This window comes from Pteropus alecto, unplaced genomic scaffold, assembly GCF_000325575.1.
Source record: "Pteropus alecto unplaced genomic scaffold, ASM32557v1 scaffold5, whole genome shotgun sequence".
In the NCBI taxonomy this organism is placed as follows: Eukaryota; Metazoa; Chordata; class Mammalia; order Chiroptera; family Pteropodidae; genus Pteropus; species Pteropus alecto.
Window position 1 is genome coordinate 16191880 of NW_006441953.1, and position 17203 is coordinate 16209082.

Below are 17203 nucleotides of genomic sequence, written 5' to 3' on the forward strand. Positions count from 1 at the left end.
GCTGCTGATCGGGATTTCATTTTGAGACTAATTGCTTAAAGAACAATGTATTGTTGCAAAAATAATTTTTTAAGCCCAAAGAAAAATTTAAGAATTTTCTGTATTGGCACTTGTGTTTGTTATGAGTAGTTTGGTTTTTATAAAATAGAAATGATATTAAAACTAAATCTCACTGTTTTTAAAATTAAACCACTGAGTCACATGTTCCATTAGCTCATGCTACCTTTCTTATATGTATAATACTGGCAGGAAATAAATGTAACAAAATTGCACTAAACTGTACTGTTTTTTAAAGCCAAAGTCAAATAAAATTGTGATTCTGCTATAGCCATTCAACAATCGTATCTTTAGTTCTCATTTCAAACTAAATATAAGCAAATATATGCTGTGGCTAACAAGGGAGTATTGAGAAATAATACAAATGGATATTTCCCCATATAAGCTTATTCTTAGCATATGTTAATTTGACTTAATTAATAATTATAGAGTAATATACATGCTACAGATTCTATCAAAGAAAACTATATGCTTTTGCCATGAAGAAAGTTTTTTTTTTCCTTAAATATGGAGAGATAAACTATCTTCATATTAAAAAGTATTAAACAGTGCTACCTGCTTACCTGACATTGTCATTGTGAAATAAAATTATGTAATAGTACAAAATAAATAGTTAGATGGTATAGATGAACTGGAGCTCTTTTTCCCAGTTTATAGTTTAGTTCATTTCACTACTATCTTTCTAAAACACTGTGAGCACATTGTGGGCCTGGACTTTCTGTTGTTCATAGCTTGCTGATTTAATATTGCAAGGCTAACCCAAATGTAGGAATTCAGTGATGAGACATATAAATGTGGTTGGTGAATTGAATTTAAATCAGTCCTCTAGACCAATAGAAACTATCTCTGAAAGTGTCTTCTGTGTTCTCTTAATTCATTGTTGATATTTATTAATAAAATGCATAATGGGACAGTAATTAAAGACAAAGTCCTTCTTTTCATAGAACTTACTTTCTGTGCATATTTTAATAAAATAATTAAACTAACATGTGGAAAGCCTTGGCCTAGTCAATAAACTGAAAGGTCAATGTGACTGAAGCCCAGAGATCAAAGGGTAGGGTGAAGCGCATGACAGTCAAGAGATTTCAGGAAGGATTGATTTGCGCAAGGTTGTCAGCAAAACTGTTGGTCTTTCACCCTAAGAGCTTTGGAAGACCATGAAAATACTTTAATAAAGCAACTGTCATGAGGAGATTTGAATTTTGAAGACAACTCTTGTGGCAGTGCATGGGAGATTGGAGGGAGCTAGAGTGTTCGCTAGGAGACCAGTTGGAAGTCTATGCTCTTGGAGTTCTGTGGTGATCATGGGGACAGGAGAAACGACACTATCTGAGGGGTAAAATTAGCAGCACACACTGTGTGACAGAGCATAGGCACCGAGGAAGAAGGAAGGTATCAAAGACACTTGAGCCTTTCAGCACCTATAAAGTCTTTTTCTTCAGAGGAGATAAATAATTTAGGCGTTCAAGTAAATCTATGTTAAAAATTTCTGGGAACTAAAGTTCTTAATATTTTTAATGGTAAAGAAAAATCTAGAGGTTTTGCAAGGTGAAGGATACTCCAATACAGAAATATCTAATTGGGGTAGATAATTGGGATAAAGCGATGGTAGTAGGGCTGAAAAGTCACTTCTAGTAATAAAAGCTCCTGGGTTTAAAATACACCAGGTTAAGCAATGCTATGTCAAGGACAAACCTACACACTATATTTAGAAATATTCTAGTCTTTTTAGCCTATTCTAGCTTCCCATTGGCAGCCTCGCTCTGCCCCATAAGTGAAAAGGTATTTTATGAACAATGAAGATGAGTTTATGGTAACCAGAGTTAAACTAATGGAAAGCACTGAATTGATCAAAAAAAAAAAGAAAGGTTAAAATAACCTCCATTTTTATGTTGCTGTACAGTAGTGAGTAATGTTAATTGAAATCCCCTTGTGAGATTCTAAGAGATTTTTCCACAGGCTTCTGTGCTGAATAAAAAGGAAACAATGGCTTGTGGTAAAGTTAATTCAAGCTGAGATCCATTAACTGCACCACATTATCGGTTGCTAAGAGTGCTATTAACACACATCACCCACTGTGTATATTTGTGAATTAGGAGGTTTCCTTGTTAATGGAAATGAGACACCTTCCTTGAAAATACCAAGCACTGTGGATGTTGAGATTGTTTTTTTTTTAAGAAGCACAGATTATGATGTGGTTCCTCTCCCTTTTCACACAGCACTGTTTTCACTACTTTGTTCCTCTTTGAAATGGTTGTTGTTATTGTTTCATTGTTTGTTTGTTTTGGTTTTCTGTGCCTGTGTGATTGTGTTTGCGGTGTTGGTGGTGGATCATTTTGAATAGTCACACCTTGCAAACACATGTAATCCAGCATACTAACCCATTTTGAACTTTCTAAAATAACAGCTGCTTGTTACAAAATAGATATATATACCAGCTAAGGAATCAAGAAATTCAAGTTCAGATCCTGGCTCTGACTCTGCCTATTATAAGTGTGTCTGTGATAATGGGAAAGAGAAGGGAAGCAATATTTACAGAACACTTATAATGCGCCGGGAAGGGACTTTGGCTTTACTTATGTTCTTTTCTTTAAATTAATTTTTTCAACTTTGTGACTTTTATACAATTGTCTCCTCTTTAGAATTGAGGACTCTATGGCTCAGAAAACTAACTAACCTATAAAATAAGAGTGTTACAGGCAAGTGAATTTGTTGGTCTCTCCAACATAGAACACTCATACAGACATACATTCATTCCTCCACACACAAAGAAACACAGACACTTTCACTCAAAAAGTTAAAACAATAACTATTAGAGAACTTCATATTTTTCAAATTACTTTGTATTGCAAAGACCTTATATAAAAGAAAAATTTCAATTTATTATTTGCTTAATTAATCCCCTACGTATAAACTCAGGCTATGCATCAATGTTATGCTACCAGATATTTCTTACACTTGATCAAATACCAAAAAGTACAGCACTTAAAAGCAATAATTCAAAATTATGCTACTGACATTTTCACACTACATTTGCTTTATTACAAAAGTGGGCCCAGGGTATGAATAGAAATGTAATTCCTCACCAATTACATGGAAACAAATAACAGTACAATTACATGATTAAAAATGAATTTTTATTTATGCTCTTCCGTGCATGAATCCTACATACTTCCTGCCTGGTTCATAAATAAGCTCTGAAGTATTCTTCCAAATGTATAACAACTTTCATTGGTGAATTTCTCATAAAATTGCAATTATGTGTGGAAAAAATGACCTTCCAGAGCTCTAAACTAGAAGTGGAGGGGGAGCAACATGAAAGAAATTCAGATAATGTGTTTTCAATTGGCCAAACTCCATAAATGGCTGTGTCAACTACAAAGATTTATGAAGCCACTGGTGCAATAGGAATATCTATTTAGTTCAGTCATTGATTTAAAAAAAAAAGTATTCTCAATGGTATGTTTGTAAACCAGGATAAAGAATCCTGGTTTACAAACATACCATTGAGAATACTTTGCCTTATTATTAATTAAACATTTAGAACATGGTGAAAAAAAAAACCTTCTTTTCTGTTACATGCATAAAAACTTTACCTAAAGGAAACTTTTTTTTTTTTTGGTAGGTAAAGAAAAACAAACTTTTCTGGAAGATTTTGCCTAGGAAAAATAATAATAAAAGTTAATAAAATAAAGAGCAACAGTTTATAAGCTACAGATAAAATCAGATTATAGAAAATTCTCAGCATCCCATAGCATCCTACTCCACTTCTTGTGCATATCATTTGTGCCAGAGACAGCTCGCTGTTCACCACAACCTGTTGTCTTCCTGCACACAGAGGTAAACCACATTTTTCAATTTCTCTTGGTCTTAGATTTGGCCACATTATAGTTGATAAAATGTGATCAGGGTAATATGTGTTGTTTCAGGCCTGGTTCTCAATCATACATAAATCCTCCCCTCTCCACCCCCCCACCCAAGTCCACCTCACCCTGTTCCCCTCTGCTTCTGTGAATGATCATGATCCTATTTTCTCTTTTCCTTCTTCTTCCTTTTTACTGGCTGGACATCAAAGTTTGAATGGGATTAGAAGCCATGTGTTGAAAAAGGCAGAGCCTCTATCACCTGGGTATCTAAATCATTAAGTGGATGAGAGCCATACATCAGCCAATCTAGAGTTATCTTGCTTTGCCTATGTGAGAAATACCATTCTATTGTGCTTAAGCCATTACAATTTTGGGGTTTTGATTTCAAGTGGTTAGCATAGTTAACTAATAATCAATATATTTTTTGTTTCTTGATTAGAATATAAAGGATACACGTAGAAAACATAGTCTAACATAAGAAAATCTTAAGAAAAAATGAATAAACAAGTAGATATATACATGCACAATAAATAAATGAATAAAATTTTTGTCGATACAATTAGAAAATAAAATCGTTATTTCGACGGAACATATTTTCTTAAATTTTTACCAGATGACCAAACCCAAAAGAACTATCAGGAGGCTGTCAGACTATTCAAAACATATGTAATGTGTGTTTATAAATTACCTAGTGAGAAATGCCCCACTCATCCAATTTATCCTTATTTACAGAGATACAAAGGCAAATGATCCTGAAGCAACCCACACTGAGAGGACTCTGCTGAAAACCTAGATATTTGGCCTATTCTGTGTGATTCAAAAGAAAAATAATACAGCAAGCAATTATTTTTTAGTTTTTACTTTCGACCATGTTGGGTTTGTTTGTTTTGTTTTGGTCACTTTCACTGCTTATTAGCACTCCACCAAAATTGGTTAAGAAGGAGAATCTGAAAATCTATGAAACTGGTATTAGTCCCATCACCTCTACTACCTTGCCCGTATGGCCACTCAGTGTCATGTTTTGACTATACCACTCCAAGGCATGGATTATAATTTGAAAAATGGAACAAGTATTAGCAGCAACAGACACCAGACTACAGTGACTGAGTGCTGGCAACAGAAAGAAATCTAAAGATGGTGTTTTCAAGGCAACGTTCAATCTATTTGTTGCCATAAAGAAAACATCTCCAGTATCGAGAATCCTGTATTGCAAAAAGCTGAAAAACATTCATTAACTAAAATCGATGCTTTCCTTTTCTTCCAAACAACATTGTTTGCTTTAAGAAAGTGCTGAAATTTTCCGCTATTCACAGAAATGTATCTTCATCCTTTGTCAAACATAAACATTTTGTGAAAGGTCTTCCTTTAGTTATCATTTTAATTATTGTTTCCTAAGAGGCTCAGATCTCAGACAAAAAAAAAAAAAAAAACATTTTAAAGTTCCATTATAACTAATCATTTTTTCAGACTAGTATTAGAACACACTCTTTTTATAGATCAAAATTTTATAGTATTTCTGTGTAGTCTTTTTGCTATAATTACATTGTTAGTGTAATTGTCCCTATATATCATTCGTTAGCATAACATTTTTGTTGAAAATCGATTATATGCAAGACATTGTGTTAGGTGCTGAGGATCTAAAGATAACATGACACAAACTAGTTCCTTACATAAAAAAGAACAATACAAAAGAACTGAGGTACACCGATGTTGCTCATAGAAGGGTCTTGTATGTGAGAGCCAGTTTCAGGTTTAAAAGAGGCCACTATGTTATAATTTGTGAAATGTTCTATTTATGTCCTAGAGGTCCGTTTGGACACTGAATATCTTACTTGACTCTAGAAAGGAAATACCTACGGATATGGAAGATTAGTAATATTAAGACAATGTTTTCAAGTGTTTTATGTTAAATTTTAGTCATCCATGAAATATTTTCATTTTAATTTGTTAGATTGACTAACAATTAAAAACTGGGATTTAATTAAATGTCATTGGTTTCTACTATATTTGCATACTTGTTTGTTTGTTTGATTTGTGATTGGTAAGCTAAGACCAAAGCAGTTCTTCACTGTCCTAGATAATCAGAAATAAATTTGTTTGACACAGATTAAAGAGGAGTGTACAAACTTGTTCTTAAGGTTTCTAAGCTTTCTTCAAAGATATTTGAAATAACATGTGTAAGACACTTGTATTACAAATGACCAAATCTTTATAAAAGTTAATAGTCTTTTAATTACTTATTTATAAACAAAATATTAAATAAAAATTAATCAAATATTTTCTAAATGGAAAAATTAGATTATTAAAAAAATATGCTTATTGAATATATAATGGGGGTAAAGACAGTCTCTTTAATAAATGGTGTTGGGAAAACTGGACAGATGCATGCAAAAGAATAAAACTAGGTCGCTTGCTTATAGAAGATACAAGAATAAAGGCAAAATGGATTAAACACTTAGGTGTAAAATATGAAACCATAAAAGACCTACAAAAACACAGGCAGTAAACTCTGACATTGCTCCCAGTAATATTTTTTTGGATGTCTCCTCAAGCAAAGGAAACAAAAGAAAAATGAACAAATGGGATTATATCAAACTGAAAAGTTTTTGCACAGCAAAGGAAACCATCGACAAAACAGAAAGACAGCCTACTGAATGGGAGAAGATATCCACTAATGATACAACTGATAAGGGGTTATATATATCCAATTTCTTATATATCTAAAATATATAAGAAATTTATACAACTTAATACCAGAAAGACAAACAATCCAATTAAAAATTAGGCAGAGGACCTGAATAGACATTTCTCCAAAGAGGACATATAGATGGCCAATATACATATGATAAGATGCTCAACATCACTAATGATCAAGGAAATGCAAATTAAAATCATAATGAAGTATTGCCTTACACCTGTAAGAACGGCTATCATCAAAAAATCAACGAACAACAAGTGTCAGCCAGGATGTGAAGAACAGGGGATCCTCATGCACTGTTGGCGGGACTATAAATTGGTGCAGCCACCATGGAAAACAATATGGAGGTTCCTGAAAAAATTTAAAACAGAACTACCATATAACCCACTTTTGGGCATTTATCTGAAGAAATCCAAAGCATTAATTTGAAAAGACACATGCACCCCTATATTTACTGTGGCATTATTTACAATGGCCAAAACATGGAAGCAATCTAAGTGTCCATCGATAGACGAATGAATACATATATATGTACTACTTCTTTATATATCACACACACACAAAGACACACACACACACAATGGAATATTACTAAGCCATAAAATTGAATGAAATCTTGCCATTTACAACAACATGGATGGAACTAGAGGGTACTGTGCTAAGTGAAATAAGTCAGACAGAGAACAAATACCATACGATTTCACTTATATGTAAGAACTAAAAATGAAAATAAATAAACGAACAAAACAGAAGCAAACTCATAGACACAGAGAACATTTTGAAGCTTGCCAGATGGGAGGGGGACTGGGGAGATGGGTAAAAAACGGGAAGTGACTAAGAAGCACAGATTGCCAGTTACAAAAACAGGTGTGGGGATATAAAATACGGCATAGGAAATATAGTCAATAATATTGTAATAACTATGTACGGTGTCAGATGGGTACTAGATTTGTCAGAGTGATCATTTTGTAAGTAACATAAATACCTAATCACTATGTTGTACACCTAAAACTAATATAAAAAAGCTGTTAGGAAAAAATCAAATCATTGCAATTAATCCTGTATGTATACTAGAATCAAGAGGGGACATTTTTAAAATGCCCATGCTGAAGTCACTGTTATACTTTTGTAACCTTAAGAGTTTAAATTTTTTCACAATAAAAGCTTTAAGTTAAAAAAAAAAAACAACTAATATGCCTATTTAAGGAATAAGAAAATATAATTTAGAGTAGACCTGGATTTTATCCCTGAATTCTTATTTATTTTTAATATTTATATTAGTTTCAGGAGCACAGCATAGTGGTTAGACATTTATATAATTCACGAAGTGATCCCCTTGATTAGTGTAGTACCGACCTGGCACCATACATAGTTATTACAATATTATTGACTATATTCCCTATGCTGTACTGGACACTCCATGACTATTTTCTAGCTACCAATTTGTGCTTCTTAATCCCTTCATCTTCTTCGCACAGCCCCCCTAATCCCGCACCATCTAGCAATCACATTTGTTCTCTGTATCTATGAGTCTGTTTCCGTTTTGTTGGTTCATTTATTTTGTTCTTTAGATTCCAAATTAAGTGAAATCATATGGTATTTGTCTTTCTCTGCCTGACTTATTTCACTTAACCTGATACATCCCTGAATTCTGATCTAGCTCAGTCACTGTCACATTTTAGTCACTTTAGGGAAGTTAGGAAAGCATTTAAATGTGCGTGGTGGTAAATAAGGGAGTTAAATTTGATTCTTCACTTATTTCCAATGATAGAATTCTGTGACTCAAAATACTTTATCCAAGGGGACTCTTACATGTTTAGTGCCAACTTAAATTTGACTCCTTTCTCAAATCCAGGACACCAGATATGGCTTTCCTTTTGCAAACACAATCCCAGGGTGTGAAATTAAAGATATGACTAGGATTCTTCATCCTCAGAAACTGAAATAAAGATTCTTGTTCTCTGTATATTAAAGCTTGTCTGCTTATCAAACACTATTTTCAGGATTTCGCCTTTGGCAGATCCAGGGAGCAGGCAGGCAAGAACCGTCTGTCTTCTCTGGATCCTGAATTGTCACAGTTAACTGTAGAATCACATCCTTTGAATGCAACATAAAGTTTTATGTTAATAGTATACTGGAGACAGTCCCATGGTTATATTTTTGGCATAGAAATAAAACTAGAGGTATTTGACTTTCTTATTGAAGAAACATGACTATTAAAAAGAATATAAGTTTGGAGTAAGACAGATCTAGGTTCAGTTACTGCTTTTGCTGCTTACTGGCTCTGTTTAAATGACTCAAGGTCTGAACATTGAAAATGAGTTTCTTGTACAGTTATTATAAGAATTAATGAGGCAAAATATGTGAAGTATCTGATATGTAAATGTAAATGTTAGTGCCCTGATCCTGTTTATTAATCCTTTTTCTTTTCTTCTGCTTTCTCACTCTATTTTCATAAATAAATAATAAACAAACAAACAGTGTGCTATTAAATATATCCTTTAAATGTTATTAGGTGTTAGAGAGTAGGGTTATGATAATTTGTTCTCTCATTACTTTTTTCTTCTGAATTTTATGTCTAAGGAAGCATATACCCTAAGAACAACTGCCAATTAATGGGGGGGAAATCTAATTAATTAACTTAAGGGAAAGTTTTTAATAATTTACAATGCAAATATTGGTTAGTAAATAAATATACTGTAGCTTACTGACTAGCCCAGGAAGGCTAAACAATTTAATCTCTCAATCTGCGATTACCTAATAAATCAAACTTTTTACCTCTTTAAAAATACGTGTCGGGGCAGAAAGGGCTACAAAGGACATAGAAAGGACCGGATAGTTTTTTTTTTTTAGCAACTCAACCCACTAAGGAGACATAACCAATGACTGTTGCATTCTCTGCCGCTTCACATTTACATGAGCCTTGGGGAGGAGTTATGGAGAAAAATAACTGTTTCTCTATCTCTATCCCTTTGAAAGCAATAATTTAGAGAGAGGAAGAAATGATCTACTTCACATCTATATTAGTCCACCTTTTGGAAATAATTTAACACTGGTAATTGTACCCTGTATTCCAGGAATCAAGAAAGTGCACTTCTGATATAGCAAAGTTTTTATAGCAAAGGTAATAGAAATTTAAATTTTGTAATTTGAGAAGCTAAAATGAAACAAGACTGATATGTTAAATTTTATAATGAGTGATCATTTGGCAAGAAGAATACGGAACCCCATTAGGAAAGAGAAAGAAACCATTCTCCCAAACCTACATCATTTGCACTAGCCCAAGGATGTTCACATGCTATGTTGTTTTTTTTTTAATTGTAATAGTCACGACCCTTGTTTATGAAATTAAGCAATTAATGTTTCATATAGAATTTTATTGTACTTGCTATAGAATTCACTGCAAACAGTTAAAAATCAAACAGTTCTTGGTTTAGTATTTAATAATTTCAACTAGTCGTAAATACAGATGAGAATCAGAGAGCAACATGCAGTCCTAGATCATCTACTATAGAACATTTCTATGACTGGATTAATACTTAGGTTCTCATTGTGTTTGGCTATGGTACACGAAGATAGTTTTAACATATCGAATGCTTCCTTTGATTCCCTTTTTATTTTTATTTTTGCAGTGAAGCAAATTTATTTAGTAATTAAGAGTCAAGATCCAAAATCAGAATATCAGGGATCACTAAATTTTACTACATGCTGACTTTGTGACAATGGTCACGTTACTTCACCTTTATTAACCCATGCTTCTCATCTTAAAATGTATTAAGAGTACACATGTGATAGCCTTATGAGGATTAAATGAATTAATATATGTAAAGTGTTAGGAACAATGCCTTGAAATATAATGTGCACTATTTAAGTATGGTAATTCTATCAACCAAATAGCTTTGAAATTCACTTTTAATAAATCCCATTGATATATTTCTTTTTTTCTTAGTAGAAAATAAGTGTTGAAAGGGCAAGGGTTTGTCCATGCCGCTAAATCATGAGTTTAGAAGTACCTGACGCATGTGTTAAAAAAACATATGCTAAATAAGGTAAATGAATAGTGAATTCATTTTTTTTTAATTACTTTAAAAGCATGAGGAGGGTTATCGCTTAAATAATAATAATTTAATAGCAATTATAACACAATTTTTATTGGTCAATTACTATGCACCAGTCTTTTGATTACACTCTTTAACAGAAACCCCACAGGAACTTCAAAGGTGGTTATTACGATTCTCATTTTATTTTTTAAAATGTTCTTAAATTTATTGGGGTGACTTTGGTTAATAAAATTATATAGTATTCAAGCGTACAATTCTATAACACATCATCTATACACTACATCATGTGTTCACCACCCAAGATCAAATCCCCTTTTGTCACCGTATATTTGATCCCCTTTACCCTTTTCTACTTTTCCTGGCTCCACCCTTTCCCTCTGGTAACCACCATACTGTTGTCTGTGTCTATGAGTTTTTGTCTGTCTTATTCCCATTTTAGATATGAGGAATTTGATACTCTAAAAGATGAAGTATAAGCTATTCAAGATCACTTACTAAATGTTAGAGCCAGGATTTATGCCCTGGATTTATGTCTAGTATGAGTTATAGATAGAATGTAATTTCACTCTCATTGACAGGAAATATATCCATTTTCAGATGTTGACAAAAACCTTTATGCTATACAATATAATAATTCAGTTGAATATAGGAATTAGAAGTTGTCATTTCAAAGTATAAGTTTAAAATGTTTTCAGAAATGAATCTGTCATTCTCAACACACCCAGCAAAATGGATTCAAGATGACATCACAGGTACAAGTAACCCCTTAAATTTTAAGAAAGGAAGTTTCATTGATTTTCCTCCTGATTGAAGGCCATTTTGAAATAAGTTGGTATGTAGCTTAGAAAACATACAATAAAAACAATCAAACATTCACAAGGCTAAACTGAAATTATCCAGCAGTCAAAACTTCGAGAAGAAAAAACTATAGTCTGCCATCAAATATAGGGTAAAATTCATTATTTTGTGCTGGATGAGAAAACAAATCAAATAATATTCATCTATTTACAAATATAATTGAAATTTATGCATCAAAGAGACACAGTTTTTCTGATTTTTGCAAGAATGGAAATTTAAACCAAAATAACATGTAAGTTTTTGAAAGTTTGTATTTATTTTATCTCAGAGAAAGAACCTTTATAAAATGATAAAAATTAGACAGTCACCTTAAGGTTAAAATAATCATGGTCAGATATGCCTGCCTAATTGGATTATTGCCTAATGAAGTGCATCAAATTCCTTTAATTGGAACTTTAGATTAACAAGCACTATTTTTAAAGGAAACTTAAAAGTTTATGTAGTAGAAAGATGTTAAACATTTCTGAATCAATTACATGATGACATTAAAAATAAAAGCAAATATTCTATAAAGTCATTTAGATTTATGAACAAACATAAGAAAAACAGAGAAAGCAAAATATATTCATTCAACACCCAACAAATATTTACTAACTAGGCACTATCCTAGGGTACACCTGATAATTTCTTCCTTTGTAGAGTTTATAATCTAAGATTTATAATATAAGATTGGATGATTTTGTCAATGATTAAACATAAATGGGGAATAAGTAGCAGAACTACAATGATAAACAGTAAGGCACATTTAATAGTAGGGCACAAAATTCAGAAATTTAGGATGTATTTGTTATCTTTTATATGTCTCGTATATTCCTTTATTTTCCTTAGGATTATAGGTACCCATTCAAGGATATGAGGCAAATCTGGGAAAAAATAATGGGCTAATTCATAAATTCTATTCCTACACAAACTTTAAATGTCAGTGAACCAACACTTCATCCAAAATCATTTAAAATATAATACCTTTCATGAAATATTCTCAGTAAATTAAAGCAAATTCTGAGCAGTACAAATTTTAAAAGTTATTTTAACACTAAACACCCCAAAATCCTATTTAATATAAATATTGATAGAATGTAATTACTTCTGTTTCAATCAAAATAAAATGATGATTTACTATATTCTAGAAATTAAACTAGCAGTATCTAGAAATATGATAAGGTATAAAAGTAAGTTCCTGACCTGCACATGCTCATATTTCAATCAGAGCATTAAAATTACATAAAAGTACATTCGATTACATTTAAATTATATCTCTCTAGATAGACGATAATAGAGACAGATAAGGTACAATTAAGTATACATGGAATCAGAGAGAAGGATATGTTAATTTTTTAATTTTTATTTTTTGATTAGAGATACTCAGCATTACTAATCATCAGAGAAATGCAAATTAAAACCACAATGAGGTATCACCTCTTACGTGTCAGAATGGGAATCATCAAATCAAAAAACAACAAATGTTGGCGAGGATGTAGAGAAAGGCAACCTTCATGAGGTATTGGTGGGATTGCAAATTGGTACAGCCGCTATGTAAAACAGTCTGGAGGTTTCTAAAAAATTAAAAATAGAACTACCTTATGATCTAGCAATTCCACTTCTGGGTATGTATCCGAAGAAATCCAAAACACTAATTTGAAAAGATATATGCACCCTCATGTTTACTGCAGCGCTATGTACAATAGAGAAAAAGATGTTTTTAATTGTGCTTGGGGAGGACAGGGAAGAATTACTAAAGAGTTGCTATTTTCCCCAAGGGTCAAAGGCATGGAAACTTTTCAGACAAGTTGAATAAGAAAGCTGAACATCCTGGCAGAAGGAACAAGTATATAAAAATGTATATCAAGTTTAGGTATTAAAAATGAGCTCAGAGAAGCAAGATCCCTAGACTACATGGAAAACTGTCAGTAACTGAAATTAGAAAATTGGAAATGTCAGGTTTTGGAGAGCCTTGTTCTCCCATTTAAAGAGTTTAAGTGATAGGGACACCTGACTGAGTGAGACTGGATTTTAGTAAGATCGCTTTAGCACCAATGTAGAGAGTGGTGTGCAAGGGAGAAGACACAAGAGCCCGAGAACCCAGTAATACGGCTATTTCAATGGTTCAAGAGAAAATTTATGCAGTCATGAAATAAGTCAATGGGAAATAAGTGAAAGGTATGGATTAAAATGATCCTAAGAAGCTGGACATGGAAGTACCTTTTTGTCCAATTAGATGTAAGGGCTAAATAAAAAGGAAGAATCTATAGAAGTGATTCTAAAATCCTTTCCATCTCCATTACGCACACAAATTTTGGCATATGCACATTTTACAAAGAATTTCAGGTATTTTTTTTTTTTAGCTACCATGAAATTCAAACTCAATATGTCATCCAAGGTTCAACCAGAAAAGCAAAATCAGTAAGAGATATATCACTATCTATCTCTATCTCTCTTATTCATCTATATCTCTATCATCTATAAGTATATCTATATCTACATCTGTTGCAAAAAATTTGGCTTATACAATTCTCTGTGGCAGGCTATCAGGAAGGGCAACTGAAACTCTTAAGTTTGGCTGAAGCTGCAGATTACCTAGGATAATCATTCTCTCAAAGTCATATGACTGTTGATTTTGATCACATCTACAATATATCTCTTTACGTCCACACTAATGATGGATTAAGTAACAGGACTTTAGCCTATCCAAGTTGTCAAAAGGCCATCACACTCAGTCTGTAGACCTCAATTAAAAAAATCTCTGTTCTCAAATGATTGCTAGATTTCTTACTTAGAAAATTAAAATGAGCACCCTAAAATTAATCAAAATAAGAGAGAAAAAAAAAACCATAAAGAAGAACAAGTAGATTTTTGGTGAAGATAAAGAGTTATAATTTGGATAGTTGATTTTGAACCTACTATGGAGCATTAAAAGATTAAAACATGTTTAACCATTTAAATGAATGTAAAACAATGCTTTTATAACATACTAGCATATGAGAACAAACTTAGCATGCTTTCCTTAAAAGTGTCACATGAAGAGAGCACAGTCAAGTGATGATGGGAAACCTGGGTTGTAGCCCTTGATATGTCACTAGGAAACAATGTATTTGGGAAAGATGTAATCTGTTTGGATTTCACTGTCTTTATCTGTAAAATAAGAAGGACAGACTAGGTTTTTATGTCTTTCATTGTATTAGATGATGAATGTATTAAAATGATATTCTTAAACATAATTATAATCTAAACAATTCTCTTCAGATTTGGGGATAAGTTTGTTGTTAAGCAGCTCTTCACAAAAGGCCTACAGTTGGTAGAATATAGATAAAAACATGTAAAAGGATGGATATGAGAAAGACAGATGGGCGGAAGATACAGTGCTTTCTCTGGCTAATTAGTCAACCAATTTTTTCTCTCTTTTTAAATTCTGCTTTCATTGAACAAGATTGGTGCTAGTCAACGTTTTGAAGCTGTAAGCTTCTAGGCACTCTCTATTGGTCTCATATTTCTTTTGTTCCTAAATTATTTAAATATTTTTTAAAAAATAAATAAATAAGGATAAAAAAAGGATGAAGATAAGAAGAAAGAGGAGAAGGAATGAAGATGAAAAATGTGGCAGTGAGGAAAAAGAGTAACCAGAATTTACTCCGAGAAACAAAAATCAACATTGTTTAGTTGATTAGTTTTGCCTTTGACATGCAAAAAAAAAAAAAATCTATTCTAAAACACTGATAATAAAATATATCTCATTTAAATCTGCTCTGCGTAAAATGTCCTATGCCAATAAATTTTAGTTTGACTAAGTATATTTCATGTTTAGATATTGAATTTACACTCCTATCCCCAAAAAGGTGATTTGGTATGGTTTCTGGTTGTGTTTATGCATGGAATATATCACTCTTACTTCTATAAGTTTCTAAATATTGATAATTACCAACTCCTTTACTGAGATCTTTCCTTGTTAAGTATACTGTAATAGGTATTGAACATTTGGAATAAGATAAGCTAAGGGGCTACTGAACAAGTGTATATCTTCTATCTCTTCTCTAAGTTTATCTTATTTCTCACTGTGATTCTTTATCATGTCCTAGAGATACTTATGAACATTTACTGTAAGAGTTAATAAGCAAAAAGAAAAGTCTCAAAATAGGAGAAAGAATAAAATTGACCTAAGTTCTCTAGGATGAGCTTCGCTCAGGAATGGACAAATTCATTAGACTTCAATTATCTTCAATGTATATTTTAATGATGTTAACTAAACTGTTCTTTTCCAAATAGCCCGACTTACTCCTTCATATTTCGTTTGGTGATAATAAAAATGCTTTTAGCAAATAATGCCTTACATAACTTATTCTTTATAGATTTTTCTTGTTTTGCACAATCATAGTAATGATATACCCAGAGGCAATAAGTACTGGCAGCATGATAAAGTAGAAAGTTATTATTTTTTAATTTTATTGATATTTTCTTGTTTATACTTGCTTTTCATCTAGGCTTACTTTTTTTAATTTTAAAAATATGACCTATGAGTTGACATAATTTTTTAACTATTGACTTCAAGCTTCTTTGCCTAACAAAGAAAATTAAAGATCAGAAAGGTCCAAAATGATGCACATTGTAAAAATAGTAGATTTCACTATGGAATATATTTGTTTTCATATATTACCACCATTTCTTTAAATGTATGAGCATTTATCTACAACCTTTAAAATAACAAGGCCCCTTGGTCCTCCATCTCCCACTAGCTCTAGGCTGTCATTCAGATTAATTGTAAACAGAATTGGTGATGATATTATCAAAGACTTTACTTGCTCTTGGAGACTGATAATTCCTTTGTGATGATATTTTTTAAGGCTGTTCAAAGCTTAAGTGCTTAATCATATGTAAGTCATTTAAAATTTAGGTAACTAAACTTATCTTAGAGATAAACTTGAGAGCTGATTCACTTTCTGAAGTAATATTAAACTAGAGGACATCCTCTACGTGCCGTCGACTTATTTTACCACTTTCCGGGCTCATGCCTTAAGAAATAATTTTCAAGTAGTTAACATTTACCTGATTCTTTGTGCAAGCAAACCATAAGTCAATTTATAAATACACAAAACAAAACAATGACAACATAAACTAAAAGACCGCCATTTAAGACGATGCCAACACAGGACACAAGCAGTCTCAAAACCACCACAGAAAGTGACTGTGTGATGATTGAAATACGGGATAGAAAAGGCAACCTTTATATCACATAATCGAAAAATGGTAGTGGAAAGATCCACTTACCGAGAATCTCTCTACTGCAACCACTCAAAATGCCTAAAATTTTTTCATAAAGCTATTTCTTTTAGTTAAGAAAATATGTCATCCATAGTCCACTGTATATTTTATTGCTTCCGGAAGATAACAGCTATTAACGAGCCAGCCTCCTTAAATCGACTTGATGGTTTACATAGGTATTTAATAACTTTGTTTGATAATAATTGTTTATATGGTTGAATTTCCATATTCTCCTGAATCCTATACCACATGTTCTATGTCATAATAGATACAAACCAAGAGAAATATCTGCAACTGTAATTACTTCTTTTAGAAACAGAATTTCTGACATAGAGGCCTTTATTTTTCTCAACTGGTAAAGGGTATGGTGGGCTGTGCTACTAAAAGGACACCTTGAGTTCTTTTTTACCAGT